Source organism: Panicum virgatum, chromosome 8N, assembly GCF_016808335.1.
Source record: "Panicum virgatum strain AP13 chromosome 8N, P.virgatum_v5, whole genome shotgun sequence".
In the NCBI taxonomy this organism is placed as follows: domain Eukaryota; kingdom Viridiplantae; phylum Streptophyta; class Magnoliopsida; order Poales; family Poaceae; genus Panicum; species Panicum virgatum.
The window spans coordinates 11,771,403-11,781,938 of NC_053152.1; the positions used below are offsets into that span (position 1 = coordinate 11,771,403).

Sequence of the window (10,536 nt, forward strand, 5' to 3'; positions counted from 1 at the left end):
ATGGTTTAGGGGGCCAGCACGGTGCTTACTGCCTAGTTGGCCACTCTCCATAAGGACTGGTTCATAGAGCGACAACCTGGGACAACAGCGCTACCACAAGACTGGAATGGGACGGTCTTGGCGTAATAATTAGGTCTTTTTGGTTTGGAGTAACTTACCGACGGGGCAAGGGTGGTAAGCTTCTATGTCCCTCGTACTGAGTGGCCTCGTCGATGACGCCCACTAGACCTGCTCCATAGTCGCCGATCCAACCCTCGCGGTTACTCCTTACCAATGAGATTCTTTGTAAAGGCCTCGTAGTGAGTTTGCTAGTCATCTCACCTAAGGAAGTGTAATGAACAACTAGCGTAGCTCACGACTTGTGGGTAAAGATGTGCAACCTCTGCAGAGTGTAAAACTGGTATACTAGCCGTGCTCATGGTTATGAGCGGCCCAGATCCTCCTTTTGATTAGTGGGGTTATCTCCTTCCGACGAGGGGGGTGCCTCTCGGGGTTACCTTGGTGGTTTCGGTTTGGTTCTCAGTAGTAACATGATTAATCTTGATTAATTACTATGTAACTGGGTTTAAGGTAATTCATCAACTTGTAGTAATTGGCTTTAATAAAATTTTGCCAAGACTTAAAAGCTAATGCAGTCAGTCAGCCAACCTAGAGCCTCATAGTTTGTGTTATACTTGTTGAGTACAAGTTGTGTACTCACCCTTGCCTCTTCTCTACTTTTTCCTCTTGGATACGCTACTGCTGCTCAGTTCCTGCCGACGCGAGGGAGTTCGCTCAGCGCTACCAGGACTACGAGGACTTCTAGGTGTTCATTTCCCAGTTGACGTCCCTGTGGCGCCCAGCTTCCGAGAGGCTTCGTATTTGTACTTCGCTTCCGCTGTATCAGACATTTTGTCATTAATATAATAAATAAAATTCGTATTCGCTTTATTATATCTTTTTACGTGATATGCGCTGTGATATACTGTTCATTCTGTTGTATATACGTCTGACTTGATCCTGGCACGTATATGATTGCTCGGTTTTTGTCCTTTTATAAACCGGGTGTTACACCTGGCAACAGCGCCAGAAAACTTGTTGGCACTCCTTAGCCTAAACGAATTACTCTACAAGCATACAGAGACCGATGTAGCCTTCACCAGGGAGTATACCTGGGATATCGAATCCAAGGAACAGTAAAGCTTCGACCGAATCTAGAACTACTCAACCGAACACACCAAAAGAGAAAAGGTAAGAGGGTAAAGGGCCTAACTCCAGATAACTTACTATTCTACCTAGCGACAAGCTAACTACTAACTCGATCTGCTTCGGCAGCCTTAGGGAAGGACACAGACTGGGGTGAGAAGGGAGTCCAACAACAGTCGGCACTACTGCTATGAAAACACCCGAACATGGTGGACTACGAGGGATGGACTGGGCTATCACCACCTGCCGCCTACCACAACGGTACCGTGGGGTGGAACACAACTTGAGATAGCAAGCCAAGTCTGGACACCATGCCCAGGACTATCGAGCTACTTGCTCCTACCATGTACTTAAATAGAAAGCAACCTCAGATAAGTAGAACTTACTACTTACACAGACTCAGGATCCCGCAGATCAAAGAAATTAATTAAACAAGTAACTAATGCAGAAAGTAAAGATAACGAGATACTGAAGTTGAGACGAGGAAATTACTCAAAGATATATTCCTCTAAGGTGGATACAACAATAAAGAGTAAGACCCGAGAAAACTCGAGCCCGCTCCTTTAAGCCTGGTTTGCACCAAAGCTTCTCACCTCACTCTCTCCCTATTTTAATACAAAGAGAACTTCAAGAGTGAACTCTTCTCTCAAATGATGGTGTGTGTTACAAGTGGGAGAGTGAGCTCTATTTATAGTGCTCTGTGGTCGGTTCAGCAGGTGGCGTCGGTTGTAAGCCGGTAAGGCGGTTATGCTTAGCTTCCACGCCAAGGGGGGACTCTAGACGCTGCCAGGTGGGGCCGGTCGGCCTCCCCTCGGCCGGCCGGCCTGGGGATTGTGCCATCTGGCGCCGACCTTCTCTGGGTGGCTTGGATTGTTTCCTGGAGTCGGTGGTAAGTTGCCGCGGCATTTTCCACGTGCTTCTTAGGCCAGTCGGCCTCACATAGGCCAGTCGGCCTGGCTCTGGCACATCTCGGCCCTCCGTTATTGTGTCACATTGGTCCAGGGTCTTTTGATGTTCCTCAAGTCGGTTGGGTCTTGGTCAAGTAGTTTGTCACTAAGTTGTGGACCCAAATAGATTTGGTTTGTGCCTTTCGATCTTGTTTAATTGCAATTATGTTGAACACTTGATCTTGGCTTGATATCTTGCTCAGGGCCATCTCCGAGGAGTCACACTGTGAGAATGGTGCAGGGGTAGGCCGGCCGGCCTGGCCTAGGCCGGCCGGCCTGGGATTTCTCCCATTTCTGCTCAAATTCGTATATTATGTTCCTGAAATCAGAAGTGCAACAAAACTCGTGGAACTCGTTAATGTTAGTAAATTTCGATGCATTATAGTCCTGAGAGCCTGAAATCCGAAGGAATGTTGGCGGTAGAAATCACTGAAAATGACCGCCAACAGTTCCTTGCCAAATTCTTTCCATTGTGCAAAACAAATGCCCTACGCGGAAGAATTTCAAGTTTCCAGCAGACAGGTATGGAATCCATCCCAGAAGCTTGGGAGAGATTGCAAGAATATATACTCGCCTGTCCTCATCATGGGATGGACGAGTGGCTCGTACTCCAAAGTTTCAACAACGGGCTAACAACAACATCCAGAGCCCACCTTGATGCTGCTGCTGGAGGAGCCTATCTCGACCTCACAATTGCCAAGGCTACGGCCTTAATCGAGAAGATGGTCTCCAACTAGGGCTGGAACGAGGAGCGTTCCCAGCCCAGAACCAAGGGCGGAATGCATACCGTCAAGGAGACGGACATGCTTGCCACCAAGCTGGACCTCCTAATGAAAAGATTGATGAAGGGAACCGGCAACAGATGCTTATTCCCATCCATGCTATGAACTCGTACTTTATGTGCGAAATTTGTGGTGACTGTGGACACTAGGGGAATGACTGCCCCAAAATCCGAGAAGACGCAGCCTACATCAACAACAACAACACCAGGTTCCGTCCATAATCACGCCCACCATTCCAAGGAGGAGGTAACAACTCCTTGAGAGACTTAGTCTTTGGCCAAGCTAAAATCAATGAATCGTTAAACAAGAAACTTGCTGCCATTGATAAAATTTTAGAAAGCATACATGCTAAAGTTGAAACTCTTTCTTCTGCTCATAAAAACCAATTAAGTTTCAACAAAATGATAAACACACCACTAGCTCAAATCGCTGCTGCTGTTCCTGTCTCTGAGTCCGGGAAGATTCCGGGGCAACCCGAATCTCCCGTCGAGATTGCAAATATGGTGTCTATTGGGTGGGGCAACCTTCCCCGGTAGACTTCTCGAAGTAACCATGCAGGCAGGTACAATCCCCCAAATAATGATACCTGGGATGGCCTAGTAGCAGCAATTCAAGAAGATCCAGGGGTCCCCATGATCAGCTGCTCGATCTTCGATCAATACTATGAGCATGCACTCTGCGACCTGGGGGCCAGTGTCAACATTATGCCCATGGTAATATACGAGAAACTCCTATACCCTACTCTCTCCCCAACATATATGTGTGTGCAGCTCGCAGACTCTACAATTCGGTATCCCGAGGGGATAGCCAAGAACATTTTGGTCCGCGTGCGAGACTTCTTCATCCTTGCAGACTTTGTAGTGATGGACATAGAAGGTGACCTAGGAATAGAGCTCATCCTTGGGCGACCATTCCTGAGGGCCGCCAGAGCAAGGATAGACGTGGGAAGAGGAGAAATCTGCTTCCGCGTCAGGAAGGAGAACATGTTCTTTAGATTCAAACAGAGGGAAGAGCAACGCATCCTGAACCGACAGGATGATGAAGGGCAGGCAATTTGGATGCACCAGAATCCCCACTACCAAGACCTACGGCCACAAGATCAAAGAAAAGATGTGCAAAGAAGGTGTGACGTAAGGTCGCAAGCTCGTCCTCGTCCAATTCTCCAGGACGAGCCGAGCAGTGGTAATCACAGCAGGAGAAAGGTCTTGCTCATCAGACTTAAAATGACGAGCCCTTGCCGAAGGTAAATCGGTACGTATCTCATATTTGCTTTCCACCATTTTTGCTTTTCTCGAATTTTTTGATTTTTCCCACTACATATTTGAATTTTCAAAATACTCTTGCATGCTAGAAACTTTTCTAGCAATTTTCTTTCTTTCACAAAAATCCAAAAATATTTCTGGGCATGAAAATCCTTTGAAAAATAATTTTGAATATCTTTCGAAGCAAAGTTTGGCCGGGCACCCAAAATTTCAAAACTTATAGCCGTTAGAGAGCCCATAGGCCCTGGCTGTTAGCCAGTGGGCCCACAGGGGGGCCGGCCGAACCCTAGGGTCGGCCAATGTAACACCCTATTTTAAATTTCAGCACTTTTTAATAAATTTAATTGGCTTTATTTAAATTTCTAAGGTTTATTGTGTTTAGAATGGCATTTAATCTAATTTTTGTTCCTCAAGTATTTAAAATTTTATCATAGGTTTAATTGTTGTTGTTGCATTCATGCTGGTGCATTGTTCTTTTTGTTTGAGTGCTAGTTGTGAATTCAAATTTGAATTTGAATTCACCTGGTTGTGTGTTAGTTTGAATTAGAAATAGAAAAAGAGAAAAGGAAATTAGAAAACCTCATCTGGACTCAAACCAGCCCAGCATCCCAACCCAGCCCGCTCACCCCTCTCCCCCTTCATCCCGCAGCGGCCCACACCCGCACCCCAGCTCCAGCGCAAGCGTGCTCCCGCACCGCTCGGCCCAGCCTGCTTCAGCCCACCCGCTCACCCCGCGTCCGAGTCCAGCGCCCACGTGCGCGCTGTCTCTGACAAGCCAGGCCCACCAATCAGCACCTTCTTCTTCCTCCGCAGGCGCCTCTGCTTTGCCCGCCATTCGCTCCTATCCGCCCGATCCCGACTGCCACGCGCCACACCTGCAGGGCCCCAGAGCCCATTCTACCCTATGCCCCAGCCTCACAGAATCCACGCCAGCACAGCCCGCGCCCCTCCTTCTAGAAGTCAGCCCGGGATCCGATAGGGTTCGATCCCGAATCCGCCGCGCAATCACCGCGCCGCAATTCCCATGGCTCGCACGCCAAGGATCACCCCCACCGCCCTTTTAACGCGCCCCGCACCCCCCTAAACCCTATCCCCACCTCAATTTCCCCTAAACCCTAATGCAGCGCCACCTCGCCGTTGGAGCTCCGCCCGGACGGCCACGGTGAGCTTCCCGTCGGCATTCCGTGCAGTCTGCGATGTGCCGACTATCCTGACCCACTCGACCGCTTTGCAGGACGGTCGCGTGTTACCTCCGCCGCACCAGACTACCAGAAGCATGCCTAGGAGGCCGTTCCCCGCGCTTTGCCGCCTCACCGAGCTTGGAGCCGCCGCTACGCCGCCGCAGGACCTCTGCACCGCCGCTTTCCCCTCTGCACGTCTCCTGCGCGTTGCGCAGAGGTAAAGCAAGTTCCCATGCCCTTTTTTTACCCTTGTTTCCTCTCTGACCGGCGAGCAATCGCATGCCGGCGAACATGCTAGGGCCCCCACACGCCCCCTAGCGCACCCGAATGAGCTCGCCGTCGCACACACTCACTCACTGACCCGAACACGAGCCGAAACAGCCCCGGGAACACCGTTTTGGGTGAAGTCCGGTGAGTTTCCGGTGAGCGACGCCGCGGAGCTGGTCGCCGTCGATTAGCGCCGCCGTCCGGCGCGCTCCACTTGACCCAGACCGTCCGATCTGACACGTACGACCCAGATTAGATTTAGATCTCATCAAATCCGAGCCCTCCGATCCGAATCCAAGCGACTAGATCTAAACGTAATGGTTCGCCCTGTCAGTTTTGTTAAAGAGCCCCTAGGTTTCTCAGTAATCAACCCGTGGTCCATCTTTATTCAGAAGTAATTGCAGATCTGCCCAGAACATTGCATGTACCCCCCTGAACTTCTTAGAAATTGAACCTACCATCCTTGGTTGCTGTTTTTGCAAGTTAGACCCCAGAGTTGTTGTTTATTTACGTTTGGGCCCTCGGTTTTTGCGGAAAACCCCCTGGAACCTAGTTTTTCTCGCAGATAAGCCCCTAGAACTTGTTTTAGGCCTAGATTTTGCGTTTTAGCTCCGTTTTAGGCGTTCTTTATGCCCACGCAATCGTTGTAACGCGTAGAATAGTTTTAAACTAGTTTAGTGTGCTGTTTTTATGTATCAATGTATTGCTTCTTAGTTTATGCTATTGTTTGCATGTATGTTTATGTTGTTGCCTTGTTTTGGCCATGTGTTCGTGAGTAGACGTTGAGCTACCGGAGGAGCCCCAGTACCAGTACCCAGAGTAGCCGTCTTCTAACCAGTTTGAGCAGTAACAGGAGCAGTACGAGGAAGGCAAGTATAACATGAACACCACCTATCACCTTTAATTACAATTTCATACTGCATTTTAATAATGTATGCCTATAAGGACTTTTCTAGCCACTTTATATCCTTTATATAATTACCTTGGGTTGCATTTTAGTTAGTTGTGCTAGGTGCCGCGCTATAACACACTTGGTCCTTTTTAATTAATTTGATTAATGGTTTATGCAACTTAATTCTGGGAGTGGCCCTCTGTGCTTTGTGCTTGGGTGGCTCACGTCTCGTTAAAATATGTTTTGTTAGAAACTTGGTTTAGGGGGCCAGCACGGTGCTTAGTGCTTGGTTGGCCACTCTCCATAAGGACCGGTTCATAGAGCGACAACCTAGGACAACAGCGCTACCACAAGACTGAAATGGGATGGTCTTGGCGTAATAATTAGGTCTTTTTGGTTTGGAGTAACTTACCTGCGGGGCAGGGGCGGTAAGCTTCTATGGCCCTCGTGCTGAGTGGCCTCGTCTGTGCTTCGTGTCTTAACGCCCACTAGGCTTGCTCCATAGTCGCCGATCCACCCTCGCGGTTACTCCTTAGCAACGAGATTCTTTGTAAAGGCCTCGTAGTGTGCTTGCTAGTCATCTCACCTATGGAAGTGTGATGAACAACTAGTGTAGCTCACGACTTGTGGGTAAAGATGTGCAACCTCTGCAGAGTGTAAAACTGGTATACTAGCCGTGCTCCCGCTCATGAGCGGCCCAGATCCTCCTTTTGATTAGTGGGGTTATCTCCTTCCGACGAGGGGGGTGCCTCTCGGGGTTACCTTGGTGGTTTCGGTTTGGTTCTCAGTAGTAACATGATTAATCTTGATTAATTACTATGTAACTGGGTTTAAGGTAATTCATCAACTTGTAGTAATTAGCTTTAATAAAATATTGCCAAGACTTAAAAAGCTAATGCAGTCAGTCAGCCAACCTTAGAGCCTCATAGTTTGTGTTATACTTGTTGAGTACAAGTTGTGCACCCACTCTTGCCTACTCTACTCTTTTTCCTCTTGGGGATACTCTACTACTGCTCAGTTCCTGCCGACGCGAGGGAGTTCGCTCAGCGCTTCCAGGACTATGAGGACTTCTAGGCGTTCGTCTCCCAGTCGACGTCCCTGTGGCGCCCGGCTCAGCTTCGGAGAGTTTTTATCGTATTTGTACTTCGCTTCCACTGTATCAGACATTTTTGTCATTTATGTAATAAATAACATTTGTATTCACTTTATTATATCTTTTACGTGATATGTGCTGTGATATATTGTTCATTCTGTTGTATATACGTGTGACTTGATCCTGGCACGTATATGATTGCTCGGTTTATGTCCTTTTATAAACAGGGTGTTACAGAGTGGTATCAAAGCCGTATCGACTATAGGACGAAAGCCTAGATAGAACTGGTCAAGTTTTAAGTCTTCTTCTCTCTCAGCCTTGTCTGCTGAAACTATTTTGCTATTATACTCCTTGAATTCCAAGATTCTTACTCGTCTTGCCTTGATTTCTCTCTATAGAATAGTTTCCGTAGATTCTGGCCTGAAGAAAATCATCTGATCATCATAGGTATAAGCTAGATGACCCCTTTATAATAATACGATAGTACATTCTGCGACGCGATGTGTTAGTCGAGTCGTATGTTAAACTCGGCTAAGTTGTGAAATTTGTATGCTTGTTATTATGCTACATGTTTGATTTGGATTTTTGGATGATTGCATAGTTTAGTAGTTAAATTTGTTTAATGAAAATCAGTATTAAGTTAAAGTTAATTAAATAATAAAACGAGTTATATCGTTGGGAGTAAAACCGTCCATTCTATCCTGTCTACTTTATCATGTCTAAGTCTTTCTTGCAGAAAAATATCGTATCCATCTGAATTTATTTCTGCAATATCCTTACTCATGAAATCTTTTGTCCAAATCAGATGGTGAACACCAGGCGTGGTTCTGACCAGCAGGGACAGAACAACCAGGGGCAGAACAACCAGAGTACTGGGATCCCGATGCCTCCGCCTCTGACCCCGGAGCAGTACTTTGAGCTCTAGATGCAGATGATGGCTACCCTGAACAACACTGTTCAGGCACTTCAGCAGGCTCACACTCAGCCTCCGCCTCCTCCACCGCCGCAGACCCGCGACAGGCGTGCTGAGTTTCTAAGGGGTCACCCGCCAACGTTCTCTCACACGTCTGACCCACTTCAGGCAGACGACTGGCTCCGTGCAGTGGAGCGCCAGCTGGACATCGCCCAGTGCGATGATCGGGAGCGAGTCTTGTACGCAGTAGGATAGCTGTGAGGGGCAGCATTGGACTGGTGGGAGTCCCACCCAGTTCAGGACCGCGAGGCTTTCACCTGGATCCAGTTCTGGGAGCGGTTCCGTAGCCACAACGTCCCCGTGGGCGTTATGAAGATGAAGCAGAAGGAGTTCCTTGCACTGAAGCAGGTAATCTCAGATATAAGCATTCAGCGTTTCCTTTTGAGCTAATACCCCCTTGTTCTATCTTTCTGAGTCATGAATTAATCCTTCGATATATATATCTGTCTTTTTCACTTCAGGGGACTATGACGGTCACGGAGTATCGTGATCGTTTTCTGCAGCTTGCTCACTACGCCCCTGCCGAGGTCGCGGATGACCGCAAGAAGCAGGAGCACTTCATGGAGGGTCTTGAGGACTACCTCCAGTACGCGCTGCTCAACCTCCGCTTCGACGACTTCAACCATTTGGTTGACAGCGCGCTCAACACGGAGCGCAAGTACCTGGAGATGGAGGACAAGAAGAGGAAGATCGTTCCCATTGCTTCCGGTAGCAACACTCGTCCTCGCCTTCAGCCGCCCCAGTAGTACCAGCAGCAGCAGCATCGGCCTCCCTAGCAGTACCAGTAGAGGCCGCAGCAGTACCCGCCTCGACAGCAGCAGCAGGCAGGTCAGGGCCCGAGTTTACCGGCACCTCCGGCTCGTACTGCTCCACCAGCTCCGCCAGCACCTCAGGCTCCACGGCAGGCAGCTCCTCCTGCCGGACAGCAGGCTCAAGGACCCCCTCGCGCCTGCTATCACTGCGGCCAACATGGGCACTACGCCAACTCTTGCCCCCGGAAGGCGCAGGCAGGACAGCAGGGGCGCCCAGCTCAGCCCAGGGCGCCAGCACAGGGTCGGGTGAACCACGTGACGGCCGAGTCAGCGGCCGAGGCTCCTAACGTGGTTATTGGTACGTTCATGGTCAACTCTCACCCCGCTACAGTGCTTTTCGATACCGGTGCTACTCATTCTTTCATTTCCAAGTCATTTGCCGAAAAGCATGGTATACTAGTTTCTTGTACGAGGACAGCTATGGTAGTTACCTCACCTGGGGGTCAGATACATACATGTTCTATATGCTCCAGAGTTAGTATGGTCATAAAAGGGGTAGAATTCCGCACTGGTTTGACCGTCATTGATTCCTTGGGGATAGATGTGATTTTGGGCATGGAGACCCTTACCAGATGGGGAGTCCGTATTGATTGTGCTCAGCGGACAGTTCACTTGTCAGCATCTGATGGCCAAGTGGTGACAGTCAGTGCTTCAGAGCCCTCGGGATTTCTTCATCAGATGGAGGCTAGACCCACGGATGGTATTCGCGTGGTGTCTGATTTCCCGGATGTCTTTCCGGATGATTTGCCAGGTATGCCGCCTGAATGTGACATCGAGTTTTCTATTGATCTCTTGCCTGGCACAGCTCCTATTGCAAAGCGGCCCTACCGCATGGCACCTATAGAGCATGAGGAAGTCAAGAAGACCATTGATGAGTTGCTAGCCAAGGGCTATATCCATCGCAGCTTCTCTCCTAGGGTTTTTCCATTGTTGCTAGTAGATAAGAAGGATGGCTCGAAGAGGATGTGTGTCGATTATCGGGAGCTGAATGCAGTTACTATCAAGAACAAGCATCCACTACCCCGTATTGAGGATATCTTTGATCTGCTTCGAGGTGCTCGTATATTCTCGAAGATTGATCTGCGTTCGGGTTATTTTCAGCTGAGGATCCGTCCTGGGGATATTCCAAAGATGACATTCAC

The 10,536-nt window shown here is 48.8% G+C and overlaps 1 non-coding gene across 1 annotated transcript; it reads right to left on the bottom strand.

Annotated features, from left to right (window-relative positions):
* Positions 1 to 2,617: 2,617 nt before the first annotated feature.
* LOC120686982 lies at positions 2,618 to 2,724 on the bottom strand. Its single transcript, XR_005680488.1, has one exon. It is a non-coding gene; the product is annotated as a small nucleolar RNA R71 (small nucleolar RNA).
* Between the last annotated feature and the right edge of the window lie 7,812 nt (positions 2,725 to 10,536).